Genomic DNA, 19777 nt, shown 5'->3' on the forward strand with positions numbered 1-19777 from the left:
GTCTCTCAAGTGGATAACATTCTCCACTGGTTTCTCGAGGGGGCTTTGTGCCCAGAGTGCTTCATCATGCCAAGGACTGTGTGAGTGGATGTGATACTCCACTGGTTCTGGAGGGGGCTTTGTGCCCAGAGTGCTTCATCCTGCCAAGGACTGTGTGAGTGGATGTGATACTCCACTGGTTCTGGAGGGGTCTTTGTGCCCAGAGTGCTTCATTCTGCCAAGGACTGGAGTAGTGGATGCTGTTCTCCACTGGTTCTGGAGGGGGCTTTGTGCCCAGAGTGCTTCTTCCTCCCCGTGGCGGCCTCAGTAGCGTCGGAATCATTGGCGCTCCCTGGCCTGCGGTGCTGCTGGCGGAGGTGTCCTGGGCAGTGGTGCTCGGCGGTGTCCTGGGCAGCGGGCTGCTGGCGGCGGTGTCCTGGGCAGCGGGGCTGGTGGCGTCGGTGTCCTGGGCAGCCAGGCTGGTGGCGGTCTTGTCCACCGTGCAAATCTTCCCAGACTTGCCAGTCTTACTGTGCCCCTTCCTCACCTTGGATGGTGGCGCAACTGTCTCCACACCCCCAACTGTACCCCTCGGAGCGGCTTTGGTGGCTGATTTATTTCCCCTCTCCTGCCGGGCACTGGGCAACTTTTTATGCTTTTCAGGTGGGGGACTGTCCGTGCTCTGGCTCCTTGCCACACTGGCTGCCCTGCTGCCTGGCGCAGCAGGGCAGCCAGTGTTACTACAGGGTATCCGGTTACTACTGGCACCACCGGTCCCGCAGATGTTGTGGCTGAGGTGCTGGGTTGGGACCTGGAGAGATGGGCCCTAGGAGACTGAAGGGGTGGGGGAGGTGAGGGAAAGAGGTCAAGGTTGGACAGGAAAAGTTTCTTAGGAACACTGGGACGGGTAGCTGGAGAGGGTTTGGGAGTGGAGGAAGAGGTAGTGGTTGTATGAGGTGTACGTTTGGTGACTTTGGGTGAAGGTGCATGGGCTGGAGGCTGTCGTGAGGTGGATGACTGTTGGGTGGGTGTGTGACTGCGTTTGTGTACCTTGGGCGGTGGCATCACAGACACACTGAGAGAGGACACAGGGGACGTGTGAAGGGTAGTGGGGGTGGTGACTGCACGTGAGCGGGGTGTGCTGGTGGGTGTGCTGGTGATGGACGTGGTGCCTGAGGATGTAGTGCATGCAGGTGTGAGTGGAGATGAGACAGGGAGGGAGGAGGGAGATGACGAGGAGGGGGAAACAGTGGAGGCAGTGGATGTTGGTGTGTCTGCATGTGTGTGATGCTTGCGTGAGTACTTGTGGGATGTGTGGTGCTTATGTTTGCCAAAGATTCCCTTGTGTGTTAAGGTGTGTGCATGCTGGTCTGATGGTGTGCTTGGGATAGGCTGAGGTACTGGGGTTTGGGTCTGGGTGGAGAAAGTTGGAGGGGGGAGGCTGGACACAGGGACAATGGCTGCCATCAGTGCTGAGGCCAGAGTCTGAAAAGCTCGCTGATGGGCTGCCTGACCAGAGTGAATGCCCTCCAGGTATGCATTGGTTTGTTGCAACTGCCTCTCTACACCCTGGATGGCATTCAAAAATGGTAGACTGCCCAACAGTGAGGGAGCTGAGGATGTCAATGGCCTCCTCACTGACAGGGGCAGGGGCTGAGGTGCCTGGGGCAAAGAAGATGCCCACCCTCCTGGGTGAGCGGGCACGAGACACACGCTGAGGGGCTGCTGGGAGGGCGGTGCTAGTAGGAGGGGTGGCGGCTGTACCTGTAGATGCGGGGGGCACAGAAGGGCCCACCACCGCAAGGGAGCTCCCATCAGAGGAGGAGTCCGTATCGCTGGTGTCAGCTCATGTCCCCGCCGTGGAGCTCCCCTCGCCCTCCGTCCCACTGGTAAATTCAGACTCCGTAGTGTCGCCCTCCAGGGCCATGTGGGATGCAGCTCCCTCCTGCTCCGGTGCCACTGCTCCTCCGCCTGATGATGCTAATGCACACAAGAACAGGGAGACCAGAAAAAGGGGGGGGGGGGAGACAGAAGAAAGACATGTTGAGTGCATGCAATACCGCTACCGTTGGCGGACACTACCGACACAGAAGCCCCATGTACTACGCCACGCACTTGGAGTTCCCTATTCAATCCCAGGGACATGGGTTACAAGGCTATGCCTGATTGCTGCACACATGGATGTCACAGGAGCCTGACTAGGTGTAGTTGGAACTGTACACAGGTGGGGTGGGTTGCCACAGGGCCTGCCTTAAGAAGGGTCCTTGCCTACTAAACTCGCCCTGGCCTAGGGGAACCCACAGCCCACCTCCCCCACCCAGACACCTACAATGCACGCTGAATCAGCAGAATGAGAGTGTACTCATCCCCTTGTGGCTGCTGTGATGCCCTCAAGCGCCCATCCAACTCCGGATACACTACCACTAGGATCCTGAACATCAGGGGGGTCATGGTGCGATGGGCACCTCTCCCACGTTGGGAGGCTATCCCCAGCTGGGCCTCCGTCGTCTTCTTGCTCCAGCGGCGAATGTCCTCCCATCTTTTCCGGCAGTGGGTGCTCCGCCTGTGGTAGACCCCCAGGGTCCAGATTTCCTTGGCGATGGCACGCCAAATGTCCTTTTTCTGGTGGGAGCTGACCTACTTGAATAGTACAGGGGGAAAAGAGAAGTTATTACCGTCCGCACCGTCACAGTAATTGGCCCGCATCCCTACCCTTGCCATGATGCACATGCACTCACCGTCGTTTCATGCATGCCTCATTCTCACCCCGCCTATCTTTCATCCACACCACTCCACACAGGCATTGCCCATACAGCATGCTCACAGTGTACTTACCTGTTTGTTTGGAGGACTGTAGAGTGGCGTGTACTGGGGGAGGACCCCATCCACAAGTTTCTCCAACTCCTCCGTGCTGAAGGCAGGGGCCCTTTCCCCAGACACACGAGCCATTTTCTCTTCCAGACTGAGGTCACAGCAGCACTTGCAGTGTAGGTCCTCTCCTGTCAAAGATCAGGTATCAAGTGATTGAACAGAGAGAAAATGGCGGTCACGTCTGCGGCGGTACGTACCGTCACCGCCAGCGTACATCGTCATTGGCTCCTGGGACCCATAGGGTCCAAAGTTAACCAATGTAGGATTGCGCCGTGGTCTTCGACCGTCTACCGCAACGGTGTACAACGCCAGCGCAGTTACCTCATATCCTATTGTCCCACTTTACAGGTCAGGCAGCCGCCATTTCATGGGCCCACATGCCATTATTTTGGACTGCGTCACACATATCTAGGCCTTGTCTAAACACTCATACAGGCATATGTCGATTTGCTAATATTTCAGAGTAAGCTCTGATTACGTACCTCAGAGTTGGTTGACTCTCTGCTCGCTGTTCTCCTCCATAAGCACCGTCCGCTGGGGCATGTGAGGAGATGGCGGCATCCTCCAGTGTACAGACTGCTGGTGGACCTGTCGAAAATGGAGGAGCGACATGTGATCATCACCTACAGACTTGATCGTGCCACAATCCAGTAACTGTGTGCCCAGTTGGAGCCAGACCTGATGTCAGCTATCCGCAATCCCACAGGAATCCCCCCTCAAGTGCAGGTGCTGTCAGTACTCCATTTCCTAGCAAGTGGGTCATTTCAAACTACAGTGGCCATTGCATCAGGGATGTCCCAGCCTATGTTTTCCAACGTGTTGTCCAGAGTGTTGTCTGCCCTGCTGAAACACATGTGGAGCTACATCGTTTTTCCTCAGGTGGAGGATTTGCCTACAGTGAAAGGTGATTTCTATGCCCTGGGACATATCCCCAACATCATAGGTGCCATTGATGGGACACATGTGGCCTTGGTCCCCCCGCAGGAGTGAACAGGTGCACAGAAACCGGAAGAGTTACCATTCGATGAATGTGCAGATGGTGTGTTTGGCAGAACAGTACATCTCCCATGTGAATGCAAAATTCCCTGGCTCAGTGCATGACGCTTACATTTTGAGAAAAAGCAGCATCCCTTATGTGATGGGGCAACTCCAGAGGCACCGTGTGTGGATATTAGGTGAGGACATGGACCCAGTACAGTGTGAATAGTTGTCTGGGTCTGGGGATGTCCTTATGAGTTAGTGTGTGTCTAACAGTTGTCCCTCGCCATTTGCAGGTGACTCTGGTTACCCCAACCTGTCATGGCTACTGACCCCAGTGAGGAATCCCAGGACAAGGGCAGAGGAACGCTACAATGAGGCACATGGGCAAACTAGGAGGGTTATAGAGAGGACCTTCAGCTTCCTGAAGGCCAGGTTCTAGTGCCTCCATATGACAGGTGGTTCCCTATTCTACTCACCAAAGAAGGTGTGCCAGATCATCGTGGCCTGCTGTATGCTTCACAACTTGGCTTTGCGACAACAGGTGCCTTTTCTGCAGGAGGATGGTCCAGATGGAGGTGTTGTGGCAGCTGTGGAGCCTGTGGACAGTGAAGACAAGGAAGCAGAAGACATTTGTCTGTCATTTTCACGCAGTGTATGGTCACTGAGTTGTCACTTTCCCTTACGATTTCACAGATGTGGGTCCCACTGTGTGACATCTGCTTTGTCTCCGCACGGACTAGAGCTGTGTGACATAGGTATGTTGACATTACATTTGATATAGCATTTTGCCACTGTTATTGCAAATACACATTTTCGAAAGCACAGACTGACTCCAGATTGTTTTTTGATTTAAGGGTGTTTATTTAAGTGCTCAATAGTGGAGGGGGTTGTAAAATGGTCAGGGGTGATGGTGGAGGAATGTCCATGGCAGAGTCCAGTCTATTAGTCTCACAGGTGCATTGTCCAAAGGGGCATAGGAAGTGGATTTGGGTCAGTTTAAGTATGGACAGGGTGACAATGTGGGACAGAAGGATGACAATCAGGGTGATCTCATTTCTTGGCGGGGGTCTTGGCATTGTTCTCTGTCTTTGTCCTGGATCTCAGGGACCGTTTGCGGGTTGGTTCTCCATCTGCAGGGGATGGGGTGCTGGTGTGGTGGTCCTGTGGCGGTGCCTCCTGTCCACTAGCACCGGCGGAGGTGGTGAGCAGTTCATCGTCCAGGCTAGTGTCAGGGGCCCCTTGTTGTGCCACAGTGTCCCTCCTGGTGTTGACAAGTTTCTTCAGCACCCCTACAATGGTGCCCAGGGTGGAATTGATGGATTTGAGTTCCTCCCTGAAGCCCAAACACTGTTCCTCCTGCAGCCGCTGGGTCTCTTGAAACTTGGCCAGTACTGTTGCCATTATCTCCTGGAAATGGTGGTAGGCTCCCATGATGTTGGAGAGGGCCTTGTGGAGAGTGGGTTCCCTGGTCCTGTCCTCCCCCTGTCGCACAGCAGCCCTCCCAGTTCCTCTGTGTTCCTGGGCCTCTGTCCCCTGAACCGTGTGCCCACTACCACTGCCCCCAGGTCCCTGGTGTTGTTGGGGTGGTGGGTTAGCCTGGGTTCCCTGTAGTGGTGGACACACTGCTGATTGACGTGTCCTGGGGACAGAGGTATGGGCCCGCTGGGTGGGTGCTGCGCTGGTGTTTCCAGAGGAGGCAAGCTCTGTAGTGGCCTGTGCCAGTGTGAGGGGAACCAACTGTCCCGAGGTCCCAGATGGGCCGGGCTGGTCATTTAGATCCAGTTGGACAGAGCTGCTGTCATCACTGTGGGCCTCTTCTGTGGAAGGAGTGGACATATCTGGACCCTCCTGTCTGGTGACATTGGGTAGGGGTCCTGCAGGGGTGTAAACGCATGATTATTGCATCTGTGTGTGCCATGGTGTGTAATGGGTGGGTGACTGTGTACCCCAGTGCTTGCATTCCTGTGTAGGACCTTGTGTGATAATGGTTTAGGGGGGTGTATGGGTATGTGTAGTGTCCATGCATTGGTGATGGGCATCCATGCTTTGGTGTTACATGCAGGGCTTGAGTTTGGGATGTGTGGTTTGTGATATTGGGACATACGTGAGGAGTTGGTGTGATGGGGGTGAGGGCGAGGGTGGGTGTATGTGATAGCATGCAGGTGGGTGGGGGATGTAATAGTTAAGATTTGACTTACCAGAGTCCATTCCTCCAGCTACTCCTGCGAGGCCCTCAGGATGCAGTATAGCCAAGACCTGCTCCTCCCATGTTGTTAGTTGTGGGGGAGGAGGTGGGGGTCCGCCGCCAGTCCTCTGAACCGCGATGTGGCATCTTGAGACCACGGAACCCACCTTCCCCCGTAGGTCGTTCCACCTTTTCCTGATGTCATCCTTAGTTCTTGGGTGTTGTCCCACTGCGTTGACGCTGTCCACGATTCTTCACCATAGCTCCACCTTCCTAGCTATGGTGGTGTGCTGCACCTGTGATCCGATTAGCTGTGGTTCTACCCGCATGATTTCCTCCACCGTGACCCTGAGCTCCTCCTCAGAGAACCTGGGATGTTTTGGAGGTGCCATGGGGTGGTGTGGGTGATGTGTGGGGTGGTGTGTCTTGTGATGTGTGGGGTGATATTTAGAGGTGTGTTGTGTGATGTGCGTGGATGTTGTGTGAGTGATGGTGTGGAGTGCCTGTGGATGCTAGTTTGTAGATGGTGGTGTTTCTCTCTGGCCCTGAGTCGCAATTGTTGACGCAAGGGTTTGTGGGTGATGTGAGTGTGTGTTTTATATTGTATTGGGTGTGTGGGAGTGGTGTGTGTATGCGTATCAGGTGTGTGTATATTTCAAAATGTCCAAAGTGGTTGTGTTTTGTAAATGTGTGTGTATTTTGAGCGTGGCGGTGTGTACCGCCAATGGAATACCGCGGTTGAAAGACCGCCACGTGGATTCGTGGGTCGTGATAGTGTGGGCATATTCCTGTTGGCGTGACGGTGTCGGTTTTGTTATCGCCAGTTTATCGCTGACCTTTGGTGTGGCAGACTTGTGTGGGTGTCTGGATTTTGGTGGATTCTGAGCTGTGGGTCATAATGACCGTGGCGGAATTCCGCGGCCGTGGCGGTGTGTTGGCGGTCTTCTGCATGGCAGTAAGCGGCTTTTACCGCCAATATGTAATGACCTCCTTTGTGATTTTGCTTCTTGACTATTACACATTGTTTAAGGACCTATATGGGGAACATGTCACAGGCGCAGTCACTCTCTATGATATAATATATTATATTTGTGGCACAAACAGCAGACTAAGGGAATGATGTCCTGCGACTGTTCCTTATACTATGTTTTATCGTCAAGTCATTACTTTTCACAAGACTCAAAGTGTGCTCGCACCAACACACAGTGTACAAGGAACAGTATGTTAAAGGGTTTACTTTATTCTTTTTCTTCCTTAGAGAAGTCACAATTAGCTTGCTTTATGGTCCCTTAAGGATTTCTGGTTGATATGTGAATGGATGACTAAATATCTTTACATTGTCAGATTTTTTGACAAACCAGTGTTTCTATTCACAATTCTGCTAGCTGAGTATTTTGCCACGGTTCAATATTGTGATTAGCTTATCTCTGGGATTGTAGAATGTATACACAGGCAGAACATATTGGTGAGGCTCCTTCCCACTTAAATTTGTGAATGAAGAGGAGAATGGGTAAAAATAGACTTCCTTGTTTTTGTACTGTATTTGTGTAGTACATCTTAAGTGAGGAAAAAAGGACACAGTTGGAAATGGCCTCTCTGCACGGTCAACCCCAAACTTTTTGCATTCCTCTTTCTCTTTTTCTGGCCTCATATTTGCCTGCTTTAGCACTCTGTGCACTTTACTACTGCTACTGAGTGCTAAAGTGCATATGCTCTCTCCCTAAAACATGATAAGATTGGCTCATACCCAACTGGCATATTTAATTAACTTGTCCTTAGTAAAATGCACTACATGTGCCCAGGGCCTGTAAATTGAATGCGACTACTGGGCCTGCAGCACTGGTTTTGCCACCCACATAAGTAACCCCTTAACCATGTCTCAGGCCTGCCATTGCAAGGCCTGCGAGTGCTGTTTTACTGCCACTTCGGCTTGGAATTTAAAAGTACTTGCCAAGCCTTAAACTCCCCTTTTTCTACATGTGTCACCTCTAAGATAGACCCTAGGTAATCCAGAGGACAGGGTGCTGTGTAGGTAAAAGGCAGGACATATGTCAGTGTGTTTTATATGTCCTGGAAGTGGAAAACTCCTAAATTCATTTTCCACTGCAGTGAGGCCTGCTCCTTTCATAGGCTAACACTAGGGCTACCCTGATATACTGTTTGAGTGGTAGATTCTGATCAGAAAGGAGTAAACAGGTCATATTTAGTATGGCCAGAATGGTAATACAAAATCCTGCTTATTGGTGAGGTTGGATTTTCTATTACTATTTTAGAAATGCTACTTTTTGAAAGTGAGCATTTCTCTTTACTGAAATCCTTCTGTTCCTTACAGCCTGTCTCCAATCCATGTCTGGGCTGGTTGACAGCTACCTTATGCATTTCACCCAGACAACCACAAATACAGAATGCTCAGTCACACCTGCACACATCTGCATACTGAATGGGTCTTCCTGGGCTGGAAGGGTGGAGGGCATGACACTTACGTTTCAAAGGACACTGGTCTGCCCCCATACAATGGACTGCCAAACCCTCTACTGGGACCCTGGCAGACAGGGTTGTACTGAGATGGGACCTGGTGCACTTCAAAACCACTCTTTGAAGTCTCCTTCACTTCAAAGGCACTTTTGGGTAAATAAACTGGGTCCCTGACCCTACCAACTCAGACACTTCCTAGGACAGATACTCTGAACCAGATTCTGCAACCTGCCAAGAGGCGCTGTCTGGCTGCCCAAAGGACTCACCTGGACTGCTTTGCTGTGAAGGACTGCTGATTTGCTGACCTCTGGCTCTGCTGAGAAGTGCTTTTAAAGGGCTTGGATTGAGCTTTCCTCCTGTTTCCTGGCGTTTCAGGGGCAAAAAGACCTCACCTCTGCAAAGGAACTCCTTGTGTGGTGAAAATCGACGCACAGCCTGTCAGAATTGATGCAGAGCCTGCATAGCGGTGAAAGAATCACCACATCGCTGAACCAGAACGATGCAGCCCGGCTTCCCGAGTGGAGATTGACGCAGTACCAGCGTTGCGACTGGAACTGTAATGCACAGCCCACTGGATCAATGCATCGCCGAGCCGGAAAACGCAGCCCGAAGTCCTACGGGAGGAATCGATGCAGCGCCTCCAGTGCGACAGAAACTCTGACGCATCACCCACCGGATCAACGCAGCATCTGTGACTTCAACCTGCATGCCCAGAATTTCCATGCATCGTCCCTGGGCATCAAAAGACCCCGCATCGCAAAGAAGATTCAAGCCTGCACACCAGAATTCGATGCAAAGTCCTTGCCGAGTGGAAAATAATTGACGCAGCATCTGTATGCACCCGGAAATCCAATGCACACCCTTCACATTCCTTGCATTCCCTCCTCTGCGGTCTCCGTGCATGTAATTTTGACGCATACCAGGTACTTTGTTCTTGCAAAAGACACTTGTTGCTTTTTAACCCGCTGGGTGCTGCGGGCGAGCTGGTCTCGTCCTGGCACACGGTTCCTGTGTGCCTGGGATGAGACCAGCTCGTCCTGCACCCAGCCCAAACCCCCCAGTCGCTCACAGCGCACCAACGTCATCAAATGCTGCCAAGGACGCACTGGAAGCCATTTGCTTCCAGCGCGTCAAGAAGAGAGAATGTCTACAGGTGAGTCCTTCTCTTTCGGGAGGTTTTGGGGGGAAAACAGACAACGGGAGAAAGGAAAGAGTTTTTCCTTTCCCCTGTGCCTGTTTTCAATGAATTCCTGCTCCACGATCGCGGGTGAGGCCAACGATCATGGAGCAGGAATCCACCACTAGGCACCAGGGATTTCAAGTTTATTTATTTTGGGGAGCAATACCTTGGGCAAGGGTCGCTCTCCTGGGGGCAATAAAAAATCCGTGTTTCAGCCCCCACTGGTTGCAGATCGGCTGTTGTTTCGGCCTATCTGCCTCCGGGGTGGTCGAACCCCACTAGGAACCGGGGATTATGTTTTTTATTATGCTTTCAGGCAGCAACCCCTTAGGTAAGGGTCGCTGCACCGGGGGGAATATTTTTTTATATGTTTCAGCCCCCTTGGGGCTAGATCGGCCATGTTTTGGGCCGATCTTGCCCCTGGGGGAGTCGAAGCCCACTAGGCCCCAGGGATTGTGTGTTGTGTGTGTTTTGTGTTTTGGGGCCACCCCTTGGGGGCAGATCGGCCTATTTTTTTTAGGGCTACCTGTCCCCAAGGGGGGCAGAAGCCACCAAAAAGTCAGGGATTGTTTTTGTCCCCCTTTGTTTTTTTGTGCTGGGAGCGCCCCCTTATGCCCCCTTTGGCAAGGGTCGCCCCTAAAGGGGGCACAGAGCTGTTGCCCATTTCTGTCCCAAGGGGTGCAGATCAGCCTTTTTTTTTGCCCAGCTGCCCCAAGGGGGGAAGAATCCACTCAGGCACCAGGGATCTTGTGTGCGTATGTTTTGTGTGGGGGCAGCCTCTTTGGCAAGGGTCACCCCCCAAAGGGGGCACATTACTGATGGCCATTTTTGTCCCCCTTGGGGGCAGATCAGGCTATTTTTTTTAAGCCCATCTTCCCCCAAGGGGGGCAGAAGCCACCAAGACATCAGGGATTTTTTTGTGTTCCCCTTTGTTTTTTTGTGCTGGGGCACCCCCTTTCACCCTCTTTGGCAAGGGTCACCCCCTAAGGGGGCACAGAGCTGTTGGCCATTTCTGCCCCCCTTGTGGGCAGATCGGCCTATTTTTTAAGGCCCACAAGGGGGTCAGAAGCCACTTAGTCACCAGGGAAAATTTGTAAGTTCATGGTTGCGGGGTGTTTGTCAACTGACAAAGTATTTGTATTTGTGATTATAACAGTTTATTTTTTCTTTTTGTTCTAGTTCAAAGCTTTTGCTTCCTTTGCTGTGGATCGTTGTGGTTTTGGCAGAAGTTGTCCTGCGGTTTGCATAGTTGCATGTTTTAGATAAGTAAAAGCAATTTACTCCAGAGGAGTATTGTTGACAAAAATGAATGACATGTTTGTAGGTGGTGTACTAAATGTAGGATTATATGTGAAATTGTCCTTAGACTTGTGCACAATGATATTTGTGTTGTCTTATGTCTAATTTGCTTTTTGCTTTTTTCTTTTTAGTGGGATATCATTGGTGATTGCTGTGTCGGTGCAGAGTAGTTGCTGGTGAGTCTAGCTTTTTCAGGCAAGTGAATGGTATAGTTTTTTTTAGTACATACCACTTTGTGATAAAGCTACACTTTGGTTATTACTTATTTTAGACAGTGCTGGTTGTTGTTGGCAATCCATTTGTTGTTAGAAAGGATCATTGCTAGCCACTGAGTGACGCTCAGCAGGTTGTTGGCATGCTTTTTGAGTCATCTTCTGACCATGATTATGAGACTGAGGGGGTCATTCTGACCCTGGCGGCCGGTGACCGCCAGGGTCACCGACCACGGGAGCACCGCCAACAGGCTGGCGGTGCTCCCGAGGGCATTCTGACCGCGGCGGTTCAGCTGCGGCCAGAAAGGGTAAACCGGCGGTCTCCCGCTGGTTTACCACTGCCCTTGTGAATCCTCCATGGCTGCGGAGCGCGCTCCGCAGCCATGGGGATTCTGACACCCCCTACCGCCATCCTGTTCCTGGCGGGTCTCCCGCCAGGAACAGGATGGCGGTAGGGGGTGCCGCGGGGCCCCTGGGGGCCCCTGCAGTGCCCATGGCATGGGCACTGCAGGGGCCCCCGTAAGAGGGCCCCGCAAAGTATTTCAGTGTCTGCTAAGCAGACACTGAAATACGCGACGGGTGCAACTGCACCCGTCGCACCCCTGCAACTACGCCGGCTCAATTCTGAGCCGGCGTCCTCGTTGCAGGGGCATTTCCTCTGGGCCGGCGGGCGCTCTTTTGGAGAGCGCCCGCCGGCCCAGAAGAAATGTCTGAATGGCCGCCGGTGCGGTCATTCAGCGGCGGTACCTTGGCGGACGGCCTCCGCCGTCCGCCAAGGTCAAAATTACCCCCTGACTCTGCATCTGAGGCAGAGGAGGAAGAGAGAGATTCGGGCAGTGAGTTTTCTGTCCGAGAGGATTCTTCTGATGAGTAAGCCACTCTCAGTGCAGATGAAGGGCCTGTTTTAGAGGAGGACATTGATGTGCCAAGAGTGCAGCAGCCTGGGGCTGAAGGGTTTCCCATTAGAAGACGTGATACCCGGATTGCCCCAAACATGGGGCAGCCACAGTTACCTGCATTTAATGGTCTCCCAGGGTATAGAGTTAATATGGAAAACTTTTTGCCTCTCAATTTCTTTCAGTTGTTTATGGATAATGTATTTTTGGAAGAGATTGTTGAGCAGACTAATTTGTATGTGGAGTAATATTTGAGGGACAATGCTGCTAGACTTAGGCCTCAGTTTAGAGCTACCCAATGGGTTCCCACAAATCTGGAAGAGGTGAAAAAGTTAGGTTTTACTTTTTTGATGGCGTTGATAAGGAAGCCGTCACTGGCTTCTTATTGGTCTACTAGTCCCTTGATGGCAACGCCTATATTTCCTGCAACTATGACTCGTAATCACTATTTGTTTCTTCTTCGGATGCTCCATTTTGTATACAATGCTGAAGCCTTCCCACAAGATCACCCTGACTGTGACTGTCTTTTTAAGATTAGGCCTGTCCTTGATCATTTTGTAGATCGGTTTTCAGAGATGTATGTTCCAGGCAAAGAGATAAGTGTGGACGAGTCTTTGGTCCTGTTCAAGGGGCGTTTGGTTTTCAAGCAGTAGATTCCTAGCACGAGGGCACGGTATGGAATTAAATTTTATATGCTGTCAGAATGTAGTACAAGATACATGTAAAATTTCCGGGTGTACACTGATAGGGATTCCACTATTGACCCCCTTGGTTGTCCACCCACTTTTGGAGTTAACGAGAAAAATGTGTGGGAACTTGGTAGATGACTGTTTAACAAAGGTCACCATTTGTACATAGATAATTTCTACACTGGAGTGCAGTTGTTCAAGGAGTTGTTTAGAGTGGACACTGTTGCTTGTGGCACAATCCGTTCTAACCGGAAAGGCTATCCAAGGGAGCTTGTCTTTAAAAAACTTGAGAGGGGACAGTGCAGTGCCTTGCTGAATAATGAGCTGCTAGCTCTGAAATTATCAGACAGGAGGGATGTGTACATGCTAACTACCATCCATGATGAGAGTAATTCCCCTGTGACTGTTTGGGGTCAGGTTGTCGAAGTGCACAAACCTGCGTGCATTTTGGACTACAACAAGCACCTGGGTGGTGTTGATAGAGTAGATCTGAGGTTGGAACCTTACACTGCTCTTCATAAGTCTTACGTGTGGTATAAGAAGTTGGCCATACATTTATTTAATTTGGCAACTTTTAATGTTTTATTGTGTTCAAGGCTTGTTCCCCTGAGTCAAGGATGACATTTGTTAAATTTCAGGAGTCAGTGATAGAGAGCCTTATTGTGGTGGAACAGGCAAGAGTTCCTAGAGTACCAGTGGTAGAGGATGTGGCTAGATTGAAAGATCGCCACTTTCCAGATCACATTCCTCCCACTCCCAAAAAAGACTTGCCCACTAAGAAATGTAGAGAATGTGCCCGAAGAGGTATCCGGAGGGAGAGCCGGATGTACTGCCCCAATTGCCCTTCAAAGCCTAGGCTGTGTGTGGCCAGCTGTTTCAGGAGTTACCACACCAAAAATATTTTGGGGGAAATACCGTGAGCGTAAACTGCCTGTTTTATATTTTAAGATGTTCAGTTTCACATTTCTGTCATGTTTTCAGTTAGAGCTTTTGTGTTTGTAGTGTTGTGTTTATTTTATAATTAGTTAGTGGTGTCTTTGTTGTTTATAAACAAAAATAATGATGACAATGTGTATGGGGTGTTGCTTGGCTGGCGGTGTGCCTGGGGTGGTGCTTGGCTGGTGGTGTGCATGGGGTGGTGCTTGGCTGGCAGTGTGCGTGAGTTGGCGATTGGCTGGCAGTGTGGCGCTTGGCTGGCGGTGTGCATAGGGTGGCGCTTGGCTGGTGGTGTGTGTGGGGTGACGCTTGGCTGGCGGTGTGCATGGGGTGGCGCTTGGCTGGTGGTGTGCGTGGGGTGGCGCTCGGCTGTTGGTGTGTTTGGGGTGACACTTGGCTTGCGGTTTGCATGGGATGGTGCTTGGCTGGCGGTGTGAGTGGGGTGGCGCTTGGCTGGCGATGTGTGTGGAGTGGCGCTTGGCTGGCGGTGCCAGCCAAACATCAGTCCACACACTCCCATCAGCTAGTGTGATTGCTGTATGGAGACAGCCTTGTATTTCCCTTCATTGAAGATAACTGCTGGAAACTAAAGTGTATGCCTCCATCGCCCTCAGTGGTGTGGAGACAGTGCCCATATGGCAGGAAGTAAAAGACACTGTCAATGCATAAGGGATGGAGTATGTACTGTGGGGGACCTAAAATATGGCACGTTGAGTGAAGGCAGGTAATGGAGAAATTTTCCCCTGTGTCAAGTGAAAAACTCTTTACCTAGAGGTGGCCTTAATCCAGCCTTCATCTCATCCTCCTTCATAGCATGCTTTTCCAGGAAATCCTAAAGTCAGTAGACCTAATAAACGGAACTCATCTACCTATCCATGATTACTACACCTACTCACGTTATACTGTCCTCCCTCCCCCAGAGAAGGGCACACATCTCACTCACACATAGCTTCCATACTCGTCAGTGTAGTAACAGTTGGAGCAAGAATGGACTCTGCTCATGTAGGGAGACAACCAGGCCTACACACAGCCTTATCAACCAAGAGGAATACTTTATTCAAAACAGTGTCACTAACAAACCGAAGAAAATTTGTAATACCTGAACGTTGTCATTCATATTTTTTATTAAATATGTTGAGAAGAAATGTACTAAAAACATGCATCTATTGTAAATTAATAGGCCTCTACCTTTCTTTGAAGGTCTTCACCATTGTGATGGCCTGAGGAGGGATACAATCCTGAATTACTACGCCAGGTGAGATATGGCAACTAATATTATGATGCCCTACTGTCTACCACTTGGTTGTGATGGCAAATTACAATTAAAACAATGAAAACTTTTCTTAAATGGTGGATGAATTTTCTCTTCCACTGTTGTGTCGCCTGAAACGTCATGTGCAAAATACTCAAATTGTTATATCTGCGTTCCACACAACATAAATGACACTGAAAGACATTTCATTACAGCCTCGCCTTTCACTTAGGATTGGCATTCCTAAGGGGGCACGTCTCTACACTATGCTCCCACACCTTGCCATTCCCTCCTCCTCAAGGGTAGAGAAACTGTGAGTCAAAACTCATAGCCTACAAGTTGCTTATTCAATTTACTGGTAAATGAATTATATAGAGCGATCTTAAATAATGTTTAACTTTCATTTGTCTCTAGAGATCGAGGTGTAATATTTTTCTGGTGCGTAGATCTTCAGTTTGTGGCAAGACGGAACTATACCGGTTAATGTAAAGGAGTGTAAAAAAATGCCTTTATATTACTGTAATTTTATCAACTTATGATGTGTCCTTGAAATTACAAATGCGTGACAAAATTAATATATATTTCCTGTACTGTTTATTGCATGCCCTTGTCACTAAAATGTCTTGTTGCATTCCAGAGAGATTACACCATTCTATTGCTTAAACTGTCACAAAGACTCAAAAATCAGAGACAAACGACTTTCTTTAATGACTTGCTTTTTGAATTGTGCGTTGCTACAATGCATGAATAATGAATAGCCAATTCACAGAAGTGTCTTTTATATTCATCTGTATTTCGGCTTCCACAATGTATCCAATGCTGTGTTCTGAACTTTACTAATTAGGGAAACAAGCAGTAAATGTTTCTAACTGAAGCCCATTAAACATGGATGATTAAAGTTGCTGACACTCACCAGTGTAAAATGGTGATTATCTAAACAGTTATACTCGTCTTGAAATTTCTCCCGCAGAATGCTATTATTCTGTAATTGTTCTTTTCTTTAGTGGGAATTAAAATCAAATGTAGAAACGCCATGATAGTTGAGAAGCCATATGTAATAGCCCAAGCCACAGAAAAGTTTTGCAAATTGAATTGCCGGCTGCAATCTAAAAACAACACTTGACAGATTCATGGTATGAAAATATAGCAGCTCTTGATAACTTACCTTTCAAACAAGAGCAAATCTAATGGGACACAGAAATGTTGCAAAATAGGCCCCTCAAGACACCCTCCACTGCGTATTAAAGTAGTTTCCGTACTGGCATCATTGTAGTCCGTGATGAATTTGTAAAACAAAAAATAATAATAATTGGAGTGGTCAAAAGGTTACTTCTAAGGAGGCTGCCAAGTGCCTGATTACCTGAACACCAAGGCCGCCTAGTTGTGAAATGCCTCTTTTACTCCCTATAGTTCTTTTCTGTTTATTTCACTTTTGAAGGTTCGTTGTCATGCCTATTTGCTCCCTCTGTCACATTTCCATATTTCTTGTATTTTTATTTCTCTTCCATTCATGCCTTTATCACTCCTACTCTGAATGAAAGATGAAAATCTGATACTGAAAAAAACCCGGTCCCTAAAAATGAATATTGGTGCATATTGTGTGCGGGAAAACATCAAGGAACGCAGCCGTATTTGAAAAAAATATTTTATTTAGTGTTCAGATGTGAGACACAAGAGCACACGACTGCATCTCTCGCATCCTCGGTGTATATGCAAACCGTTCTACGTAACAATGAGGACAGAGCGAGCAGAATGCTAGGCTCACATTTCGTAAATGTGCATTCTGTGTCCCGTACTCTATCACTATATACATCTTAGGACCAAAAAACTACAGTAATGAAGAACAAGTGTTGATACAACAGTTCCCAGCACCTGAACGATCGTGTCCAAACTCCTAAGGCCTGATTCACAAAGGCAAAGTTACACTTTGTATACGTTTTTTGGGACTGCGGAGTCTCTGCACACAAAAAGATAGAACAGTCCTATCTTTTTATGTGTGGAAACTCTGCAGTCCGGAAAAATACTACTCCTAAGGGAAAGATAGTACTAGCAAGATACCATGGTGAATAGGAAACAATTGTAAATTAACAAAAAAGACAAAGTTTACCTTTGTGAATCAGGTGCATAAGGTACAATTTGGATTTTGATGGTGTTAGTGCACCTGTTCCTTAATAAGTAAACTTACAAGGGGACACTCATAGGTCGATGAACCTTTTGATTCGGATGGAGTATCCTAGCTACGGTGTGACCAAGGTTCTCAATAATCAATATACAAAATCAATACCCGTTGAGCAAATCATTAACAGCAGTTAATAACATCACATCATGACTTTTCAGTCATGAATAACCACAACTCAATATAAATTTTAGTAATTTTATTTCCCTATTAGTTACAATACTATATCATGAGATTATTTCAAACTTTATTTGATTCAAATCAAGATTAATTCATTAGCAACCACCAATAACCCAACCTAATCAAAACTTGTGACAGAATACATTCTAAAGCATTAGCATAAGTCAACATATGAATCAAAGGTGAATACGTCAATATGAGTAGCCAAGTTCAGCAAGTCAGTCCATCAATCATTTGTCTCTGTAGTTGTAATTGGTTTAGAATAGGAACCTCATCTAATCCAAATTAGCATTAGCATGTGGGACTTCTGCAAAAACAGTTTACAACATAAATTTGGAAACACATCTAGCTAAGAGAAAATTATTAGACAGCGCAGTTGGTACCCAGAAAGATAAGGCACAAAAAGGTAATTCAGTCACATTGTCATAGCTACCTATCCACAGTATGGCTCAGCAACAAAGTCATTCTTCGTCTTCAGGTCATCAATCGATCAGCATCACATCAGGCTGTCCAGAGCATGAACCCAATGACAGAATCTTGAATCTCTTCTCCTCAATATCGCATCAATTTCGGAACAAGGTCTGCTCTCCTAACATCTATCTCCATCTGAAGTTTTCTCCCTTTGTCACAGCGTTATACCGAAATCACCCAGACTATCCCCCAAATCCTAATTGGTCAATTAATCACACGATTCTTCCTTAGCCAATAACCCTCATATTTCAAATCTATGAATTCTAGTATTACTCAGTTCCCATGTGGTTGATTGGTTCACTTTACGATGTCCTCATCATCCGGCTCATCAGGTATCGAAAATGTTGCATCTTCTTCTCCAGTCAGTGTCTCTATTGTTCGAGTCCTGGAAAGGTAGACTCAGTATGCTTTTCACACTTTCTGCTACATTTTTATTCCATCATCTCCTGTCCATTGGTTCACGCAAAGGTTTTCAGCTAAGAAGATTTTATTAAACAATGAGCAGTTCACGGTTAGTTCAGCCCGTCAGTGACTTACATTGAACGTTAATATTCAGCTTCTGCACGAGGCCTGGCAAAACTAGGCCATGACTTTGGCTAAGTTAAGCTGTACAATATAATGCAAACATAAGTTATATCTCTCAATATGACATACTACTACATTATTTTAATACAATTTTAGCATTTCACATATGTTAGTTGCTCTTTAAATATAATTTGTGAATCTTGGTAGTCACTCTCCGAGGGCACAATTTCAAATGTGCACATTATTTTTCTATGTTAATCATGTTTTTTCATTTTTCATAATTCAGAATACATAAACATTCATTAATAATTTCTAATCAAAACATTTGCGTTAACAATGGCAATGGGCAGTCATTAGAAATTGTCATCTGTATGGCTTTGCCACCCCTCAAAGCCACATACTTGTGAGTCGCACAAGCTCACAATTTCAATCACCTCTAATAGTATTATTGTATTAGATTTGAACCAATTAAGGGCATTCCGCACTATTCCATACCTTTTCTTGTGCTAATATCAATTATATTGAATGTTGTTGATCTGTCAAGGACATGCACAATCAAAGCACAAGCTGTCCAGACCCTGTCTCCGGAAGATGAGTAGTAATTACCTTTCATACATAAATTCAGGCACAACATTCACATACACAAGGAGGCCAGGCTTGATGTCATAGAAGACGCTGATGCTTTGAAAATGGTTTCCATAATCTTTGCCATTCAGGAAGGGCAAATATTATGCGGACATTTGATTGACTTCATGTAATTAATTTAGATTGAGTGGGGTGACTGTGACCTCTTGCTTAAGATACCACGTGACAATTTCTGACATCAACAGAGACCAATGTGAAACTAGTACTAAGAGGGCTGATGCATGTTTTAGCATTATTTTATGAGTTTCATGTATTGTCATCAGTAGATGTTTTTGGTGTGGCAAGAACCAATCAGAAATGACATTTTGTTAGGATGTCTATGCTTGGAATGACTGTCCTTTTCCTTGTACCTTTACAAACAGTTCTTGAGCACCACTTTTGAGGGCTATTGTATTGACAATCAAAGCAGTTTTCTAAATTATTAGTTATTGTCTTTCAAGTGAAAATATTTCATGGAACCAATGTGGCAGTATCAATGACATCATTTGGTGGAAATAGGTGTGCCCCATAAGGTTGTCTTCAGAAGAATGCAGGTTGGATCGATTGTGTCCAATGTAGATTCAACTGATTTAGCTCTCAATATTTTTCTATTGAAGTAAACATTACACGGTCACTTTAGTGACCTCTTGACATTGGTCACAGCTAATAAACATAGAAATGTGTTCTAAGAAGATTTACATTTTATGTTGTATTAAGGTACACAATCCATGGTTGGAATGTTTGGTGAATTCTTTTGTCACCCTACCAGAATTTCTCTCTCACACTTCTCTCTCCCCTCTATCTCTGTCTGACTTTTGCTGTCTTTTTTCTCTTCTATATATACAT

The sequence above is a fragment of the Pleurodeles waltl genome, chromosome 4_2 (assembly GCF_031143425.1).
Source record: "Pleurodeles waltl isolate 20211129_DDA chromosome 4_2, aPleWal1.hap1.20221129, whole genome shotgun sequence".
NCBI classification, from domain to species: Eukaryota; Metazoa; Chordata; class Amphibia; order Caudata; family Salamandridae; genus Pleurodeles; species Pleurodeles waltl.